Source organism: Manis javanica, chromosome 13 (assembly GCF_040802235.1).
Source record: "Manis javanica isolate MJ-LG chromosome 13, MJ_LKY, whole genome shotgun sequence".
NCBI classification, from domain to species: domain Eukaryota; kingdom Metazoa; phylum Chordata; class Mammalia; order Pholidota; family Manidae; genus Manis; species Manis javanica.
In genome coordinates, this window is record NC_133168.1 from 35,309,836 (window position 1) to 35,332,309 (window position 22,474).

The 22,474-nt window shown below is 37.6% G+C and overlaps 1 protein-coding gene across 1 annotated transcript in view; it reads right to left on the reverse strand.

Annotated features, from left to right (window-relative positions):
* Positions 1-22,474, reverse strand: part of FRK (fyn related Src family tyrosine kinase) — a 182,591-nt gene that overhangs the window by 156,300 nt on the left and 3,817 nt on the right. The window lies entirely within an intron of this gene.

Below are 22,474 nucleotides of genomic sequence, written 5' to 3' on the forward strand. Positions count from 1 at the left end.
GAAACCACAAAAAAAAGAAAATTTCAGACCAATAATCCTGATGAACATAGATGCAAAAATACTCAAATATTAGCAAACCGAATTAAAAAATACATCAAAAAGATTATCCATCATGATCAAGTGGGATTTATTCCAGAGATGCAAGGATGGTATAATATTTGGAAACCCATTAACATCATAAACCACATCAAGAAAAAGGACAAAAACCACATGATCATCTCCATATATCCTGAAAAAGCATTCGACAAAATTCAACATCTATTCATAATAAAAACTCTCAACAAAATGGATATAGAGGGCAAGTACCTCAACATAATTAAGGCCATGTATGACAAACCACAGCCAAAATCATACTTAACAGTAAGGAGCAGAAAGTTTTTCCTTTGGGATCAGGAACAAGACAAGGATGCCCACTCTCACCACTTTTATTCAACATAGTCCTGGAGGTCCTCACCATGGCAATCAGACAACACAAAGAAATAAAAGGCATTCCAATTGGTAAAAAAGAAGTTAAACTGTCCTTGTTTGCAGATGACATGATATTGTACATAAAAAACCCTAAAGAATCCACTCTAAAACTACTAGATCTTATCTACTGATCTAATATCTGCAGGATACAAAATTAATACACAGAAATCTGTTGCATTCCTATACACTAATCATAAACCAGTAGAAAAAGAAATCAGGAAAACAATTCCATTAACAATTGCATCAAAAAGAATAAAATACCTAGGAATAAACCTAATGAAGGAAGTGAAAGACCTATACTCTGAAAACCACAAGACACTCATGAGAGAAATTAAAGAAGATAGCAATAAATGGAAACACATCCTGTGCTCATGGATAGTAAGAATTAATATTGTCAAAATGGCAATCTACAGATTCAACACAATCCCTATCAAAATACCACACATTCTTCAACGAACTAGAGAAAATAGTTCTAAAATTCATATGGAACCACAAAAGACCCCAAAAAGCCAAAGCAATCCTGAGAAGGAAGAATAAAGCTTGGGGGATTACCCTCTCTGACTTCAAGCTCTACTACAAAGCCAAAGTAATCAAGACAATTTGGTACTGGCACAAGAACAGACCCATTGACCAATGGAACAGACTAGAGAGCCCAGATATAAACCCAACCATATATGGTCAATTAATATATGATAAAGGAGCCATGGACATACAATGAGGAAATGACAGCCTCTTCAACAACTGGTGTTGGCAAACCTGGACAGCTACATGCAAGAGAATGAAAATGGGTTATTGTGTAACCCCATACACAAAATTAAACTCAACATGGATCTCAAAGACCTTAATGTAAGTCATGAAACCATAAAAATCTTAGAAGACAACATAGGCAAACATCTCATGAATATAAACATGAGCAACTTTTTTCTGAATGCATCTCCTTGAGCAAGGGAAACAAAAGCAAAAATGAACACATGGGGTTACATCAAACTAAAATCTTCTGTACAGCAAAGGACACCATCTACAGAACAAAAAGGCATCCTACAGTATGGGAGAATATATTTGTAAATGACATATCTGACATGGGGTTAACATCCAAAATATAGAAAGAACTCACATGCTTAAACACCCAAAAAGCAAATAACCCGATTAAAAAATCGGCAGAGTATATGAACAGACACTTCCCCAAAGAAATTCAGATGGCCAACAGGCACATGAAAAGATGCTCCACATCACTAATTATCAGGGAAATGCAAATAAAAACCACAGTGAGATATTACCTCACACCAGTTAGGATGGCCAGTATTGAAAAGACTAAGAATAGCAAATGCTGGCAGGGATGTGGAGAAAGGGACACCCTCCTACACTGCTGGTAGGAATGTAAGCCAGTTCATCCATTGCGGAAAGCAATATGGAGGTTCCTCAAAAAACTAAAAATAGAAATACCATTTGACCTGGGAATTCCACTCCTAGGAATTTACCCAAAGAACATAATTTCCCAGATTCAAAAAAACATATGCACCCCTGTTTATTGCAGCACTTTTTACAATAGCCAAGATATGGAAGCAACCATATGGAAGTGTCCATTAGTAGATGAATGGATAAAGAAGATGAGGTACATATACACAATGAAGCTAGCTAGAGGGTATTATGCTCAGTGAAATAAACCAGGCAGAGAAAGACAAGTACTAAATTATTTCACTTACCTGTGGATCATAAGAACAAAGCAAAAACTATAGGACAAAAACAGCAGTAGACTCACAAAACCTAAGAATGGACTAACAGTTACAAAAGGGAAAGGGATAGGAAAGTACAGTTTTACCATGTGCTTGGACAAGTGGGAGGTAGAAGGGGAATAAGAGGCATTACGATTAGCACACATAACATAGTGGGGGGCACGGGGAAGGCAATATAGCACAGAGAAGACAAGTAGTGACTCTATAGCATCTTACTATGCTGATGGACGATGACTGTAATGGGGCACGTGGTGGGGACTTGATAATGCAGAGAATGTAGTAACTACAATGTTGCTCATGTGATTGTATATTAATGATACCAAAATAAATTTGAAGAAAGAAAAAGATATAGGCAATAGCTTTATTTCTGTAACCTAAGTTGTAAAAATTTTAGTCATTAGTAACAACATTAAAAATACTGGGTCTTACTTACACATATATATTATTTTATATAGAAACAAAGAAAAAATTCTTATAATAAATTTCCTGATTTGGAATTTTCCAATGTTCATGCCAAGTTATTGGGCAGAACTTCAAGAATTTCCTGACCAGCTAGGCCTTTTATTTTTTCTTTTGATACATAAGCAGTATACTTGACATTCTTTATTTTGATATTGTACTATTTCTAAGTAGCCACATTTAGGTTTCTACTGTTTATATTAATGGTCACTGTTTAATTGTTCTCATGTTTTTAAGTATTTCTTTCATTTGTTTCTTGATTTAAAAGAAAAACAAATTCTATTATCCTCATAAACTACTACTACTATTTAAAGTCAAGGTTAAAGAAATATTTTTGCTTACCTTCAGATAAATAAAAGCTTAATAAACTTATGAAAATATATATAGAAACAAAGAAAGAAACATATAAATATAAAAAAAGACTCTTTAGGAAGGTTATTTTTTTTTTAGTCAGGTGCCTGGCAAACTAACAATTAAGCTCATGTTATAGGAATGTTTACATTGAAAAATCTCCTGTTAAATCATATAATATGTATAATTGTGTATGGCAAGCAACTTACAGACTTTTAATTTGTTTAATTGGTGTCCTGGGCCTTGAGAGATAGAGTTGATCATTTTGGAAATGTGACCAAGTCTCAGGGGCTAATGTTTTTGGAGAATCATCAAAGTAAACATGTTCAATATACAGGAAAAACTTATTATTAGAAGTTACATGCTTTTCCTCAGTTGAAGTTAAATCATGAGTCACACCTTGTCCCCTGCATACAGATGATAAATAAACATATTTGGTTCACTTTAGCACAAAAAGCCTATAATCCATGTGCTATACTTATATTCAGAAAGTAGTAGTCATTATAATCCAGCCAACTGCAAACATTTTTACATCTCCTCTGTTAATATAAATTTCAGAATATCGAGCTTTGAAGTGGTGTATTTGAACTGAGTTACAAGTCGTTCTACAACTTAGTCCCAAATATATAGAATGTGGTGAACTTCCCCCCTTCTCATTCTCCATGTTGGCTTCTAGCAGAGGATCTGTCTCCAGCCACTAGAGGTCATTTACTGAAACTGGTCATTTGATCAGTTAGTGTCAGACGCAATCAGAATTTTGTCCAATTACAAAACTATCATTTGCTAGTCTAGCAGAAGATATTATGTGTAACACTCATGCCTTAGAAGATTAAGCTCTACCATATATTACTAATGAACCAGTTGAAGGAAGTATACTCTGGTGACTGTTATAAAACAGTGGCCTATTAACAATTATTTATTGCAGCAGTCCTTGGGGCTTACCTCCTTCACTCCACTGAGCCAACAAATATTTACTGAACTTAGAAAAGTATATTGAAAAAATCAGCACAAATGAATATTTATTGAGTGATTGAGGCCTGATTTGAAAACCGTATCAGAAGCTATCACTCTTTAAAAATGAAAACATGAATCAAAATGACTAGCTATGGTATGTATTATTGCTGTTCAAGGTATTTCTTGTTCTCCTTGTCCAAGCACATGGTAAAATTGTACTTTCCTATTGCTTTGAAGTTAAGCATGACCATATGACACGCTTTGACCAATGAAGTGTTATTATAACTGATGTATACCACTTCCAAGTAAAAACCTTTAGGAGGAAATGTTCAATCAAATGCGTTTCCTTCCCCTACCATGACGACAATGTTCTAGATGAGGGGTGGGCTCTGAGCCTGCTTCCCTGGCTAAGCAAATCATGGAGCACAAACCTCACTGACCAGACAGGTACATCTAACCTCATTGAGAAATTACTGATTGTTTTAGTCCTTGAAGATTTTAAGAATTATTTCTTGTAGAGCTTAACCTAACCCTAACTGACTGATAACCTAGATAAAGTTAGACATATGTGAAAAGTGTACTGGGGCAGGGGGCAGGTGATATCTAGAAGAATATAAAAAAAACTGCTGGTAAAATTAGAGCACTTCTGAAATCTCAACAAAAGACTGAAGATGCTCCCTAAAAAAGGAAATGTCCTTTTGAAATGGATCCTAGGAAATGTAATATATTTCTCATGAGGACATTTGTTATGCAATTATAGAAGGATTTTGTGTATATGTGACTGATGCGAAGTATTAACAGAGAAAAGTGGGCAAAAAAATATATATCAATGTGTCTCTACTGCACTCTGATTTTTATTACCAGTTATTATTACAGAATTTTCATAAGAAAAAGAAAGGCTCCCACTCCAGGACATACTAAAGTTATTACCTGCTTGGTACCACTCAAGTTCCGTTTCCAGATTCTGTATTCACTCAACAACTTTCTTTGTTTTGGATTCCTGAATGTATCTTACTAGTTCTGCTAAGTTACTAGGAATTAATAATTTGAAATTTATTTAATAAATAATTCTCTTGTGAATTTGATTAGCTAGAAAATATTTTATAAATTTGATCAATTTTACATAATTTGATGTTTTAAAAGTTTCTAAATATGCCCTGCATTAGTGTTGATTCTAGTAAAGTATAGATGCCCTGAAGCACATCGTCTGCAATGGGTAACGTGACACAGCACTTGGTGATGGAAGACAGCATCATCATTGTTTTAGCTAAAGTAGCAGCTATGGCTGGAAAGAGTTACATAGGTTGAAGTTATTAGAAATAAGAGAAACATTTACAAAAATCATCTTGGGCTTAAGTTAGACATGATACAGAACTTAAGCTGTTAAACAGTAAATTGTTGAAATGACTGCTACCTCCCTGATGCCACAACATATGAGGCAGAATTTTTAAAAATAATCTTTCTGAACTGGACTATCCTTTAACATTTAATGTATTCGGTTTCAGCCATTTGCGAAATATTGACATTATGAATAGTTTAAAGTATTATTACTAATATGTTGTATATTTATGATGAAGGTATTATGCCTCTATTCTCTATGATTCATAAGCTGAACCAAATACTTAAGTATCATTTTATTATGCTCAGAATCCCATTTTCTTAGTTTAATTTACTTTCAATTTTATACATAAGAACATAAGAATTAGGTAAGAATTTACATAACAGAAAATTGATGTGCAATGAGTTGCCTAGATAATCTATTCTTTTAAGCAATGGGTTTCAATAATTATTCTTAAGTAATGACAAATGTCCCCAGTCTACTGAAAAAATTGCAATGAGGAAAATCATAGTCAATGACTTAGAAAATCTTAACTGAAAAAAAGAGATATATTGAGCTTAATAGGAAACAAAATGCATCAATACAATAACAATAATAAAAAAATTAATTTGGTAGAAATCATTGTTGAAAATATTAAATAACAAAAGCACTAAGCTTATTAAAGATGAGAGGTGGCAGCTAACTGATCATTATTTTTAAACTGTAGAAATCATTGTTGAAAATATTAAATAACAAAAGCACTAAGCTTATTAAAGATGAGAGGTGGCAGCTAACTGATCATTATTTTTAAACTGTTCCAAGAAGACACTACAGTCCATGGTTTATTTTCCTTTGTGCATAATATTATGTAGGAAACAATTTTTCAGTTCATGCAATAATATTTATACTGCATTTTTCCATTTAAATGTGTTCATAAATATTAATCAATTCCCACAACAACACTGTGAGATAGCTAAGAATTATCCAGAGTTGACAGACTGAGAGCTTAAAATGATGTTTGGCTATGATGACAAGGACTGCTGGGAGAATTAATGAAAGACTGAAAACAGAGTCCAAAGCCCTGACTCTGGCTGCTGAGAGGGCAAAGGAAATCGGCAGATTGCTTGTCCTGTTCTGACTCCTGTCCTCAACACTGACACAAGAACCAAAAGCACCCACTCCCATATTACCCTATGTGGTCGGTGAAGCTATGGCAGCTGCTTCTTCTAGCCGAGGTCTTGGTGGTTCAGAGTTAGGTATCTCACTTCTCTTCAGCAAACAGAATGAGAATTTTCAAGTCCACACTTCAGAGACCTGCTTCAAGAAGTCCTCATATTCTGAATGACAGAAGTCTACTTAGCACTTAAAAAGGAGTATCATTGCATCCGAGGAGCTAAAACCAGGACAACTAGGATTAACTCATCTTAATTCTTAAAGACTAACACCTTTGTTTGTGTACTTTTAATGTGAAGGAGCTTGTGGTTTGCATGTGGCATATTGATATCTTACTATCCTGGGTAGCCAGAAATGAGGGTCTCCTGACAAAGAATTTTCTGTGTTAAAACTGGGGAAGTCCCAGGAAAACCCAAATGTTTGGCCACTTTACTGTTGGGCAATGAAATATGCTGGTGCTTCTTTGTTTATATTATGTGACTGAAGAAATGAACTTAACTGGTTGTCTTATTTCTGCAGGTAATTAGATTTACATGGGATAATTTTAAAGTACTTTTTAAAATACGCCTTTGAGTGAGTTATGGCCAAGTTTTCATAGATAGCACAACTTTATATACAGTATCCAAATTTCCATGGGGTAGGACAATCATTATATATATAAATCCATACTAAAAATTTATCTTAACATTCTTTCCTTTTATAGAAGTCAGACTGGAGAGGTTTGATTCCCCTTGTCCCATCCCAGGGCCTCTTCTCATCTGTGGCCTTCTTCCTTAGAGCCCTACTCAGGGACATGGGAAACTTCCTAATGTTCTCCAGGAACAAGAGAATCTGAGAGGCTGCTCTCTTCTACCTGTCACAGCTCCTCCTCCTGTTGTGTCATGCTAGATGAAGTTTTAGATTATAGTCTTGCTGGTTACAACCTCGATAGCAAGGAGCATTCCTGCTCTGGGGTCTCCCCAGCACCCCCTGCCTTGGGAATGCTCAGCCAGAAGAAAAGGAACAGAGATTAGGCTCATTTTAATCCCCAGGGGCTCTCACCACAGCTGCACCAAAGCATCTCTGATTCTCTTCTTCCCACTTGCATACTGAGTTTTTCTGTCTTTTCGGGAGAGAAACTGGATCTTACACATCAACATCTACCCACTACTGAGATGGAATACACTGCTAGGTTGCCCAGTTTTGGGCTCTTCTATGGCTACTTACTCTCTGTGGGGCTATGACATAACTTATTTTTTATTTTTAACATTGTTATACCCCTATCCTCATCTATAAAAATGGAGGTAATTATAGTATCTTTATCATACACATGTTGTAAAGAATGAGTTAGTAGGTACAAAATGCTCATTAAAACTTTGACACAAATACATCCTTGAAAAAATTAGTTAACATTTTTACTTTGTTGTATTATTTAAATCCAATCTTTAAATTACAAACATAATAATAATATTTTTATTTCTCCCAAAAGCTGGTTCTTGCAATAAAAAGCCTTTTTCTTTTAAAATGGTTGTTCCTGGTAAAGAGGCTCAAAAGTCTACCTTGAAACTCAGGGCAGAAATTAAGTTTTCATTTAGGGTTGTTTGTACCCTCTCCCTGGGAACCTAGACCTCAGCTTTTTGCTCTGCTTTTAACTATGAAAGGACTGTCTCTCAATCCCAAGTAAAGAGAAGAAAAAAAAAATCCAGGTGGTATCACTGGCTTTGCCAGCTTTGGCAAGTGGCTTTGGTAAGTGCCTTAAATTCTGAGCCTCAGTCTTCCTCATCAATGAAACAGGTGATTCAGTGATTGAGTAAATCAAAGAAAATAATAAAATTAAGTACTATATGCTAGACACCCTGTCTGGTCCCATAGATAGAAATGTGAACCAGACAGACAGTTCTTACCCTCACTGAGTTTATGGCCTAGCATGAAAGATAGAGATTAAGCGAATAATTATAGACAGATCTAGTAATTTCAACTGTGATGAAAAGCATAAAAGGGACTCAGCTTGGTCTGGGGGTCTTCTTGGTCTGGAAGGGACATTTAGACTGAGACTAGAAGGGGGAGCAAATGAGCTGGGGTAGAGGGCAGAAGAATGACTGATGAAAATAATTTAACCAGTTGTCTTATTCCTGTAGGTAATCAAATACACATGGGGCAAATTAAACTAGAGCAAAACTTCTTGAATTTTCACGATAAATATTTCATGGCATGTGCAAAGTTGTTACATAGGAAGGAAACGAACATAATTACTAGATCTTTTGTAATTATTTATTTACTCTCTATGGTTCATGTAGGATGTAAACTCAGTGAGGGTAAGGATTGTCTGCCTGGTTCACATTTTTTATCTGTGAGGCCAGACAGGGTGTCTGGCATACAGTACTCACTAAATTGTTATTGATTGATTTACTAGATGCTTAAAGAAGGACACTCTAAGTGGCTGGATCGAACAAAGCTAGGAGAGTGGCAAGAAGTAAGAAAGGTAGAGGAGCCATATCTTCAGGGTCTTGTAGACTCTAGAATGCAGAAATGCAATGAAATAATAAACACAAAGTTTTGGCATCTAGCGACTCTTCACTTAACATTGATTCCTTCCTGAAAATTCCTTCTACAATGCACAGTTTTTACCTTCATAATCATTTTCTTATTGCTTTTCATTTTGTAGTATCTTTAACTATATTTCACTTATATATGCCCATCTCCTAAATATCTTGTTTATACTTCTGAGTACCCTCATCAAAAGTTTATATGGCTATTGGCAAATAATGTAAGATTCTTCTGAAATTATTCATTTTTTTCCTTACAGTATGCTATGCTGAGTGTCATATATAATTCACATATGCAATTTTTTGTTTAATATATAATTATTATTTATACATTATTTGTATATGCAAACTTGTATGTGCAAATTTCTAAATATTAAACAGCAAAGGTCAACATTATTTGCCTTTAAATTATTCTAAATCTACCTGTTTGATTCTATTCTAAAATATTCTATATCACCTTTTATTTTGTACTTCACATATTTTACTTTCAATATTATGTCTTTTCCTGTATTTTAAAAATTATTCCACTGTTGTTAGACTTTTGCTATCTTTTGTTAAAATGAAAATGTGTAATTGTTTTGCATTCATTCAGTCTTTGTACAGCTACAAATAATAAAGAAGCAAAGGGCATGAAATTACCCATAAACACCTTGCTGAACTGTCTCTGGTTGGTCATAGACATGTCTAAAGCCTTTGTAGCATTTGTTTTGAAAATGAAACTAGTAAGTAAACTTAAATGCTCAAAATTACACATTTCAGATCAATTCTCATGCATGTTTTCCTCTGACTAAAGTAGGGCAGTGATCTGGCTGCACAAAAGGCCTTGCAGACCCAGGCAGTATTTATACTTCTGTTGTCACATGAGTATTCTGTGCACTGATTTTCTGAATTAAAATAATAGTAACAGTAGCAACAACAATAAAAGTTTTCATGTTGCTAACAATTTGAATCTGAACTTGTCAGGGAAAGAAAGGAGTTGATCTGAGAAGAGAAAGTAAGAGGACAACATTATAAATCATTTTGATTGTATTACATCTGAGCTCCCTTGAAAAATTAATTTCCCAATAGTAAACGTATTTTCAGCTACCCACGGATAACTCCAAATTATTCAAATATAAAATTTGACTATCCCAAAAATATAATGAAATCTAAAAAGTATTGAGTGCTTACCACATTAGAACAATATATTTTATTCATAGAGAAATAAAATTTATATAGAAAGAGGCATATTTCCAACTGTATTTTGTGTTTTTACCTATGATATAGGTATTGTCTTTTATCTTTATTACAAATTAGAAAACTGAGGTTTAGAGGCTTTAAGTTACCTGACATTACGTAGCAGAGGCCAAGCAGGAATTAGCTCCCAAGTCCTGGTTCCTTTCAGGGCAGTGGGAGGAGCATTTCCTACAGCTGTCAACTGTGATCATGAAAATGCAACCCCAGGACCCCAGACCTCCCTTCCTTGGAGCCCAGAGCTGCCTGCCTTTCCCTTCACAAGTTTCCTGTTGACTTCAGCCTGCTCCTCACACAGCACGTCTTTAAATCCAGCACTTCCTACTCACCCCATTCAAATTTATAATCTGATCCTGAGAGATAGATTCCCAGTGTTGATTCAATTTCCTCTTTCCCTCAATCATGGCCTCTCTCTCCTCTGACTAAACTGAATGATCCCTTAACTTCTTTCCTGATCACTGTGTTCATTTACACATTCCCTTACTCACTGAACAAACATTTCTGACTACTTTCTATATGCCAGGGACTCTGCCAGGCACTAGAGAAAGCTTGTGCTTCTTTCAGAGATGAAACATCTTTGTTGTTCATAGATCTCCATGCAACACTGACCACATACAGATGCCTTCATTTGTTCTGATCCCAACAGATCAACTCAGGCTCTTCAGCAGTTGCACAAAGTGGGCCACTGACATGTCTTACAAGATAGTGTGCCTTCTAGAATAATACTGAAGGACAATGGCTTTTTGACCCAGGAGTTAAGTGTCACATCTTCTGATACCCTCAGTATCTTCCAGCAGTTATGAACATGGCATGCCAGGATTTGTTAGACTGAAGCATTTAACTTGATGGGTAACATTATTGCTTATTCTCAAGATCAAAGGCAATAGAACATGCCAATGGGAACAGTCCTTTTCCACTTTTAAGGTCCCTTGGTGAATCTGTAAAAATGAGGCTAACTAGCCTGGTGTTCAGCTGTTGGATATAAATACCTTATTTTGTTAAACTTTAAAATTTGTGAAACAGAGCTAACATACACAAAAGTGAATAAAACTTTAATTTATAGCTTAACAAATTGTAAAAGGAACACGTGATATAATTCTATTCAGATAAGGAAACAGAGTATTTCCAGCACACTGACAGAACCTCTGCAGGACCCTTCCAGATCATAACCCCATCAGAGCCAAACACTTGTCTGACTTTTATGAAATTTACCTTCCTTCTCTTTCTCTGTAGTTTTATAATATAAGTAACCATCCCTAAAAATATCATTTAATTTTGCCTATGTTTTGGATCATACAGTAACAGTAGTGTTGTGCCTGGTCTCTTTTGCTTAACATTATGTCATTAAGAGACATCCAATTTTAACATATCTCAGAAGTCCATTCATTTTCATTGTTGCATGGTATAACTTTGTATGGATATGCCACACTTGTGTATCCTACTGGGGTGGAACCTCTGGGTCATTTCCAGTTTGGAGCCATTTTGAACAATACTTTGAGCCTATATGCATATGCCCCTGATACACAAGTATGCACATTTCTCTCTCTAGTAGCCAAAATCCTGAGTTGTAAGTTATGGGTATCTTCACCTGCACTAGATATACCAAAGAAGTTCTACCAAACAACACTTCTCCCATAAAGTCATAAGTCACTGCTCCATATCCTCACTTGACCTGTATTATCAAAGTTTTAATTTTTTACAGTCTGATGAAGAGGGGTGGAGCCAAGATGGTGTCACGAGTAGAGCAGAGGAAATCTCCTCCCAAAACATTTATATTTTTGAAAATTCAACAAATACAACTATCCCTAAAAGAGAGACCAGAAGATACAGGACAACAGCCAGGCTACATCTACACCTGTGAGAACCCAGTGCCTCGCAAAGGGGGTAAGATACAAGCCGTGGCCTGGCGGAACCCGAGAACCCCTCACCCCAGCTCCTGGCAGGAGGAGAGGAGTCGCAGCGGGGAGGGAGAAGGAGCCCAGGACTGCTAAACACCCAGCCCTAGCCATCTGCACCAGAGCGCAGACACAGTGCGTGTGTGGAGTGCTGGAAACTAGGGACACAGAACAGTAAAACCTGTGACCGGGTCCCGCAGCTGGCACCACTGGGACAAAGAAAAGCGAGTGCTTTTTCAAAGACATAAAGGGACAGGGACCCCACAGCTGGATGGAAACGTCCCGGGACACTTAGCCCAGCAGCTGAGAATCCCAGGGAACTCTGGGTACCCCAACCCCCTGGGCAGCAGCGCAGCTCGGAGGCCCCTCATGGAGATAAACAGCCTCCCACCCGTTTTCCCTCTGACATGGCTCTAAAATAGTGGAGCAGCAGCCTGAGGCAGCAGGGCAGAGCTTCTTTCACAGCGGCCGGGCAAGAATTAGAAACCTCTTCTGTGCGCAGCTGCCCAGCACAAGCCGCTAGGGGTCGATGTTCTCCCAGGAGAGGAAGGCCACAAACCAGCAAGAAGGGATGTTCTCCCAGCCAACACATGCACCAGCCTCCCGCAAATATCTCTATCACCATGAAAAGGCAGAAGAATTTGATACAGACCAGACTAACCCAGACATCCTCCCCTGAGAAGGAATCTGGGGAGATATACCTAACCAATCTCCCTGAAAAAGAATTCAAAATAAAGGTCATAACCATGCTGATGGAGCTGCAGAGAAACATGCAAGAGCTAAGGGATGACATCTGGAAGGAGATTACAGAAATGAAACAATCTCTGGAAGAATTAATAAGCAGAATGGATAAGATGCAAGAGGCCATTGATGGAATAGAAACCAGAGAACAGGAATGCATAGAAGCTGACACAGAGAGAGATAAAAGGATCTCCAGGAATGAATCAATAATAAGATAACTGTGTGACCAATCCAAACGGAACAATATTCGCATTACAGGGGTACCAAAAGAAGAAGAGAGAGAAAAATGGATAGAAAGTGACTTTGAAGAAATAATGACTGAAAACTTCCACAAACTAGGGGAGGGAATAATCGTTCAGACTACGGAAGTACACAGAGCTCCCAACAGAAGGGATCCAAGGAAGACAACACCAAGATACATAATAATTAAAATGGCAAAGATCAAGGACAAGGACAGAGTTTTAAACGCAGCTAGAGAGAGGAAAAGGGTCATCTACAAAGGGAAATGCATCAGGTTATAATCAGATTTCTCAACAGAAACCTTACAGGCCAGAAGAGAATGACATGATATATTTAATGCAATGAAAAAGAAGGGCCTTGAAGCAAGAAAACTGTATCCAGCACGATTATCATTTAAATATGAAGGAGGGATTAAACACTTCCCAGATAAGCAAAAGTTGAAGGAATTTACCTCCCACAAACCACCACTACAGGGTATTTTAGAGGGAGTGCTCTAGATGGCAGCACTCCTAAGGCTAAACAGATGTCACCAGAGAAAACAAAATGACAGCAAAGAAAGCAGACTAAACAAATACTAACTAAAGGCAAAAAATAAAATCAACTACCCACAAAAGCAGTTAAAGGAAACACAAAAGAGCACAGAATAAAACACCCAACATATAAAGAATGGAGGAGGACAAATAAGAAGGGAGAGAAATAAAGAATCACCAGACAGTGTCTTTAATAGCTCAATAAGCAAGTTAAGTTAGGCAGTAAGATACTAAAGAAGCTAACCTTGAACTTTTGGTAACCATGAATCTAAAGCCTGCAATGGCAATAAGTACATATCTTTCAATAATCACCATAAATGTAAATGGACTGAATGCACCAATCAAAAGACACAGAGTAACAGAATGGATAAAAAAGCAAGACCCATCTATATGCTGCTTACAAGAGACCCACCTCAAACGCAAAGACATGCACAGACTAAAAGTCAAGGGATGGAAAAATATATTCCATGCAAACAACAGGGTGAAAAAAGCAGGTGTTGCAGTACTACTATCAGACAAAATAGACTTCAAAACAAAGAAAGTAACAAGAGATAAAGAAGGACATTACATAATGATAAATGGCTCAGTCCAACAATACACATATATATGCACCCAACACAGGAGCACCAGCATATGTGAAACAAATACTAACAGAACTAAAGAAGGAAACAGAATGCAATGCATTCATTTTAGGAGACTTCAACATACCACTCACTCCAAAAGACAGATCCACCAGATAGAAAATAAGTAAGGACACAGAGGCACTGAACAACACACTAGAACAGATGGACCTAATAGACATCTATAGAACTCTATATCCAAAAGCAACAGGATGCACATTCTTCTCAAGTGCACATGGAAGACTCTCCAGAATAGACCACATACTAGGCCACAAAAAGAGCCTCAGTAAATTCAAAAAGATTGAAACAATACCAACCAACTTTTCAGACCACAAAGGTATAAAAGTAGAAATAAATTCTACAAAGAAAACAAAAAGGCTCACAAACACATGGAGGCTTAACAACATGCTCCTAAATAATCAATAGATCAATGACCAAATTAAAATGGAGATCCAGCAATATATGGAAACAAATAACAACAACATAAAGCCCCAACTTCTGTGGGATGCAGCAAAAGCAGTCTTAAGAGGAAAGTATATAGCAATCCAGGCATACTTAAAGTAGGAAGAAAAATCCCCAATGAATAGTCTAATGTCACAATTATCAAAATTGGAAAAAGAAGAACAAATGAGGCCTAAAATCAGCAGAAGGAGGGACATAATAAAGATCAGAGAAGAAATAAATAAAATTGAGAAGAATAAAAGAATAGAAAAAAATCAATGAAACGAAGAGCTGGTTCTTAGAGAAAATAAACAAAATAGATAAGCCTCTAGCCAGACTTATTAAGAGGAAAAGAGAGTCAAGACAAATCAACAGAATCAGAAACGAGAAAGGAAAAATCACGACGGACCCCACAGAAATACAAAGAATTATTAGAGAGTACTATGAAAACCTATATGCTAACAAGCTGGGAAACCTAGGAAAAATGGACAAGTTCCTAGAAAAATACAACCTTCCAAGACTGACCCAGAAAGAAACAGAAAATCTAAACCGACCAATTACCAGCAATGAAATTGAAGTGGTAATCAAAAAACTACCAAAGAACAAAACCCCTGGCCAGATGGATTCACCTCAGAATTTTATCAGACATACAGGGAAGACATAATACCCATTCTCCTTAAAGTTTTCCAAAAAAAAGAAGAGGAGGGGATACTCCCAAACTCATTCTATGAAGCCAACATCATCCTAATACCAAAACCAGGCAAAGACCCCACCAAAAAAGAAAACTACAGACCAATATCCCTGATGAATGTAGATGCAAAAATACTCAACAAAATATTAGCAAACCGAATTCAAAAATACATCAAAAGCATCGTACACCATGACCAAGTGGGATTCATCCCAGGGATGCAAGGATGGTACAACATTCGAAAGTCCATCAACATCATCCACCACATCAACAAAAAGGACAAAAACCACATGATCATCTCCATAGATGCTGAAAAAGCATTTGACAAATTTCAACATCCATTCATGATACAAACTCTCAGCAAAATGGGTATAGAGGGCAAGTACCTCAACATAATAAAGGCCATATATGACAAACCCACAGCCAACATCATACTGAACAGCGAGAAGCTGAAAGCTTTCTTCTGAGATTGGGAACAAGACAGGGATGCCCATTCTCCCCACTGTTATTCAACATAGTACTGGAGGTCCTAGCCATGGCAATTAGACAAAACAAAGAAATACAACCAATCCACATTGGTAAAGAAGAAGTTAAACTGTCACTATTTGCAGATGACATGACACTACATAAAAAACACTAAAGACTCCACTCCAAAACTACTAGAACTGATATCGGAATACAGCAAAGTTGCAGGATACAAAATTAACAGACAGAGGTCTGTGGCTTTCCTATACACTAACAATGAACTAATAGAAAGAGAAATCAGGAAAACAATTCCATTCACAATTGCATCAAAAAGAATAAAATGCCTAGGAATAAACCTAACCAAGGAAGTTAAAGACCCATACCCTGAAAACTACAGGACACTCTTAAGAGAAATTAAAGAGGTCACTAGCAAATGGAAACTCATCCCATGCTCTTGGCTAGGAAGAATTAATATCGTCAAAATGGCCATCCTGCCCAAAGCAATATACAGATTTGATGCAATCCCTATCAAATTACCAACAGCATTCTTCAATGAACTGGAACAAATACTTCAAAAATTCATATGGAACCAACAAAGACTCTCAATAGTCGAAGCAATCCTGAGAAGGAAGAATAAAGTGGGGGGTGATCTTGCTCCCCAACTTCAATCTCTTCTACAAAGCCACAGTAGTCAAGACAATATGGCACTGGCACTAGAACAGAGACACAGACCAGTGGAACAAAATAGAGACTCCAGACTTTAACCCAAATATATATGGTCAATCAATATATGATAAAGGAGCCATGGACATACCATGAGGAAATGATAGCCTCTTCAACACTTAGTGCAGGCAAAACTGGACAGCTACATGTAAGAGAATGAAACTGGATCACTGTCTAACTCAATACACAAAAGTAAATTCTAAATGGATCAAAAACCTGAATGTAAGTTATGAAACCACAAAACTCTTAGAATAAAACATAGACAAAAATCTCTTGGACATAAACATGAGCGACTTCTTCATGAACATATCTCCCTGGGCAAGAGAAACAAAAGCAAAAAATGAACAAGTGGGACTATATCAGGCTAAAAAGCTCCTGTACAGCAAAGGACACCATCAATAGAACAAAAAAGGTATCCTACAGTATGGGAGAATATATTTATAAATGACACATCCAATAAAGGGTTGACTTCAAAAATATATAAAGAGGTCATATACCTCAACAAACAAAAAGCAAATAATCCAATTAAAAAATGGGCAAAGGAGCTGGACAGTTCTCCAAAGAAGAAATTCAGATGGCCAACAGACACAGGAAAAGATGCTCCACATTGCTAGTCATCAGAGAAATGCAAATTACAACCACAATGAGATATCACCTCACACCAGTAAGGATTGCCACCATCCAAAAGACAAACAACAACACATGATGGCGAGGTTGTGGAGAAAGGGGAACCCTCCTACACTGCTGGTGGGAATGTAAATTAGTTCAACCATTGTGGAAAGCAGTATGGAGGTTCCTCAAAAAGCTCAAAATAGACATGTCATTTGACTTCTAGAATTCTAAGAATGCAGCGGCCCAGTTTGAAAAAGACAGATGCACCTCTATGTTTAGTGCAGCACTATTTACAATAGCCAAGAAATGGAAGCAACCTAAATGCCCATCAGTAGATGAATGGATAAAGAAAATGTGGTTCATATACACAATGGAATATTATTCAGCCATAAGAAGAAAACAAATCCTACCATTTGCAACAACATGGATGGAGCTAGAGGGTATTATGCTCAGTGAAATAAGCCAGGTAGAGAAAGACAAGTACCAAATGATTTCACTCATATGTGGAGTATAAGAATAAAGAAAAACTGAAGGAACAAAACAGCAGCAGAATCACAGAACCCAAGAATGGAGTAATAGTTACCAAAGGGAAAGGGACTAGGGAGGATGGGTGGAAAGGGAGGGATAAGGGCAGGGAAAAAGAAAGGGGGTATTACGATTAGCATGTATAATTAGCATGTTGGGGTGGGCATGGGGAGGGCTGTGCAACACAGAGAAGACAAGTAGTGATTCTACAGCATCTTACTACGCTGATGGACAGTGACTGTAATGGGGTGTGGGAGGGGGCTTGGTGAAGGGGGGAGCCTAGTAAACATAATATTCTTCATGTAATTGTAGATTAGTGATAACAAAATAAAAAAATAAAAAATAAAATGATACCCCAAATTGGGAAGGGCAATTTCAAAGGTACATATACACAGAAGCTATGAAGAATATAATGTTGATTGTTTAAAAATTAAAAAAAAAAGGGAAGAGCAGCAGTTGTCTGAGTACAGAATGGCAAGCCTGAAATTATCTCATTTGGGTCATAACTAAACATTTTTCTGATGACTAGAGATATTTCAGAGTTTATGCAACAGGGGTGGTTGCTGAGCATGTGGCCACTGTGGCCAGAGGCAACTGACAGAGATGGTCTGGCCTAGGAAAAGCAGTGGTGTGGATGCCATTAACCAAGAACAGAAGTCAGTCTCCAGGCTCCTGGACACGTTAGCCTTTCTGCAATTTAAAACCCCTGCACTCCCAGGACAGCTAAGGCACAGGTATAGTGACAGTCCAAGAGAAACAGTTTAAACTGTTGAGCTTAGCTCACCTTCAGTTTATCTGTATTTTATTTTCTAACTTGACTGCTGATAAATCAAGATTTCCCATAATGTTGTTAAAGTAGATTATTTGAACCCAACCCAAAAACTTAATATTTGTCTTAATTAAATTTCAATCCATTGCTACATCATTTGAGATCATATTGAATCACAATTCTGCTACTGGAATTTTACCTCTCTCTGTGAGAGGAACTACCTTTTTATTTTGAACATTTGGTTCTTCATTCAGACAATACCGTGATGAGAAGTTTCCTACCAAAGGACTTCATCCCATCATGTTCTCCCTCTATACCATCAAAATTAAGTACACACACAGAAAAATACCACAGAGAAATTTCTAGGTAGGATTTTTTTTCTTGAGTTAAAAGCAGAAATGGAGAGTAGAAAATGACATATTTTATTAAGAAATGTAAGGCTTGTAAGATTACTAAAGAAATCAAATGAAAAATATTCCTAATGTAAAACTACTGCCATCTGAAGGCCATGGTTCAGTATTACAAGTCAGCTTTTGATTCTATTTTGCTAAATGGCTAATATTTAAATGACATATCTATTGTTAGGCATTTGTATATTTTATATTTTTTATTATTAAGTAAAGGTAATTGTTCTCCCATAAAAAATATGACCTGTAGAAGGTGTGTATATTAGCTTAGGTTATGTAAATTTTGAATATCACAATGTTTTTCGGGGAGTATTTATAAAACCACATCTTAAACTAGTGAAGAATAACCAGGCCATGCCCCCCATCCAAAATAACAGTTTGGTAAATAACACTGACAATGCAGATGTTAAAAATGAAGTGTTATAAATCCACCAAAGATCATTTAGTAAGCTATTTTAGAGTCTAAAACTTAAGCCAACTGGTCAGTTATTCTTTAGGTAAACAACAAATAACAGTGCCCATGTAAGGAATCTAAGGAAAATTACCAGTCAGCATTCCAGTTACCTCAGCTGGCCAACAGTGATTCGGATGCCTAGGGACTTCAGGAAGCCCTATAGTCTCCCTCAAAATTACCGACATGTAGCCCTGGGTCACTTTGATAGTGGGAAAAAAGCTCACAGACTTTTTAATGGACACTGGAGCCACCTTTCAGGATTAAAAGTCAAATTAGGAAAGTTAGCCCCAGAAACTAAGGTTATGACTGGAGTTTCTGGAGAACTAAACTAAAGTCTTTCTCCAACCTCTTGAATGTCAAGTGAGAAAACCTGCATCTAGCAAGATTCCTTTTCTCTGCCTGACTACCCAATACCCCTCTTATGACAGGACTTGCTGGCCAAACTAAGATCAAGTCACCTTTCCTCTGGAGCAATAGATAGGAAAGTGCCTCTGCAAGCTGCATGTGCGTTCCAAGCAGCACTGCTTCCACAAAAGGCAGTCCCAGCTATGGACAAACCTGAAGGGGTCCTCGGAGAGGTGAGTCCAGACATATGCACAGAAGGGAGATTCTAGACAAGAAAAGACAGTTCATCCTGTCAAGGTAAGTCTTCACCTCAGTTCCAAGACTCCCAAATTTGAAGCTCTATCCCTTGAGGAAATAGGCTAAGAGGGATATTGACCCCTGATCTCTGCTTTTCTGGAATGCCAACTTATATGCCTGTGCTGATCACCATAGAACACCCCAGTCCTGCCTGCACAAAAACCTGGGGTCAAGGAATGTAGATTTGTACAAGACTAGTGCAATCAACCAGACAGTGGAAGATACTCATCTGGTGGTACCGAACCTATACACTCTGGCTCATCATCAAAGTGGTTCACTGTCCTAGACCTAAAGAATGCCTTTTATTGTATGCCACTGAGTCCAGATCCCAAGAGCTATTTGTTTTTGGACTGTGCTTCCCCAAGGGTTCAAAAACTCTTCTACTAGTTTTGGGGAGATCTTAGGTAAGGATTTGAGAGAGAGTTATCATTAAAAAAGGGAATGTTGCTTCAATATGTAGATGACATTCTGATAGCAAAACCAAGGAGAGATCAAACCTGGTTATTATTCTTACACTGAATTTTCTGGCTGAGAGGGCTATCAGGTGTCCAAAAAGGCTCAGATATCCCAATGGACAGTGAAATATTTAGGATTTGAACTATCACATGGGCAAGCAACCTTCTCCCTGATCAGAGGGAAGCGCTAGCCAGAATAGCTGTCCCTATAAACAGGAGAGTGTCAGGGATTTCTAGGAACCGCAGGATTCTGCCAAATTTGGAAAGCCTTTCTATGAGATCCCAAAAGGCAGAGATAATGAGCCTTTAAAATGGACTGGTGATTGCAATAAGGCATTCTAAGACAAAAAGAAAATTGATGATAGCCCCCACCGAAGGCCTTCCTAAAAGCCCTTTGATCTTTTTGTGCAAAACAGGCAGGGGACAAGTCTTGGAATGTTAATTCAAAACATGGGGCCTGTGAGAAGGTCTGTTGCTTATTTTTTAGAATAGTTAGACTCTGTCACCCAGGGCTAGCCAGTTTGTCTCAGGGCAATAGCAGCTACCTGTGACTTACTTCAGGAAGCTGAAAAGTTCTCTCCAGGCCAGCCCACCACTGTATACAGCCCACATTGTTTACTGCTACGCTTAGAACAAAAGGGAGGATATCAGCTCACTTTGGGAAGGCTAGAAAAATATCAGACTATATTGTTAGAAAATCCAAACATGAAATTGAAAGTGGTGTACACTCTGAATCCCACCCCTTGCTCCCACGCAATGTGAAACCATATATGGCTGTATTCAACTTACTGACCAAGTCTATTCTAGCCAGTTGAACCTGGTAGATCAACTTCTGGAAAATCCAGATCTAGAAATATTCATAGATGGGAGCAGCTTCATGGATCATGGCCTGAGCAGAACAGGATATACAGTGGTGACTCACTAGGAGAACCTAGAGGTAGAAGCTCTTCCACCAGGTACCTCAGCCCAGAAGGCAGAATTGATTGCTCTCAAACGGGCCCTACAGCCTCATAAGAATAAAATGATAGCCACATACACTGACTCCAAATTTGCTTTTCCATGGTACATACCCACGGAGCCATTTAGATTGAAAGAAGGCTATTGACAGCAGGGAGGGAGAAAATTAAATGTTGGGAAAATTCTTGAACTGTAAGGAGCAATAATGGAACCCACAGACGTAGCCACAGCTCATTGTCTGGGCAGCCAAAGGACAGACTGTTTCTAGCAAGGGAGAATAATAAGGCTGATAAAGCTGAAAAATGTGCCACTCAAACTGAAAGTCCAAAAACTAGCCCTGATACTGACTTGCCAAAGAGTAAATAGGAGTAACCATCTGAGGATTTAGAGGGAGCAGATGAATGGTAGTCATTTGACTGGGGGCTTGAATACTCCAAAAACGCAATGTATAGATATACCAAGGATGGATGGCTATATATAACATCAGGGGATTATCCTAATTCTTGCTTCTCTGATGGAAGAGGTGATTGACTATATAGACCAAAGTACTTTCTATGAGATGGTACCTCACGGTGGATACAGAAATACATCACAAGGCCAAATATGCAGAGGGCTATCCAAAAGGTGGTAAAAAAGTACCTAGTCTGTGCAAAGAGTAATCCTAAACCAGGACCACCCCCAGTAGTCAAAGGGGTACAAACAAGAGGGCTGTGTCCAGGAGAAGACTAGCAAATCTGTTTCATTGTGAGGCCAAGAGCATCTGGAAATTTCCAGAATCTGCTTGTACTAGTGGATACCTCACAAAACGGGTAAAGGCAGTTCCCTGCAGATCTGAGAAAGCTCTAAAGTGGAAGTTCTATTAAAAGAAATTATCCCCAGACATAGACTTTCTTTTTTCAATGCAACAGAGGGGCCTTCATAGCCAAAGTGACTCAGGAAGCCTGAGTCCTCAGAATACAATGGAAACTTCATGTTTTATGGGAACCCCAATCCACAGGAAAAACAAAAAATGAATCAAATCTTGAAGAAAACTTTGGCTCAGACCTGTCAGGAAACTAGCCTGACCTAGGGTAAGGCCTTAGGTTGTACCACTTAC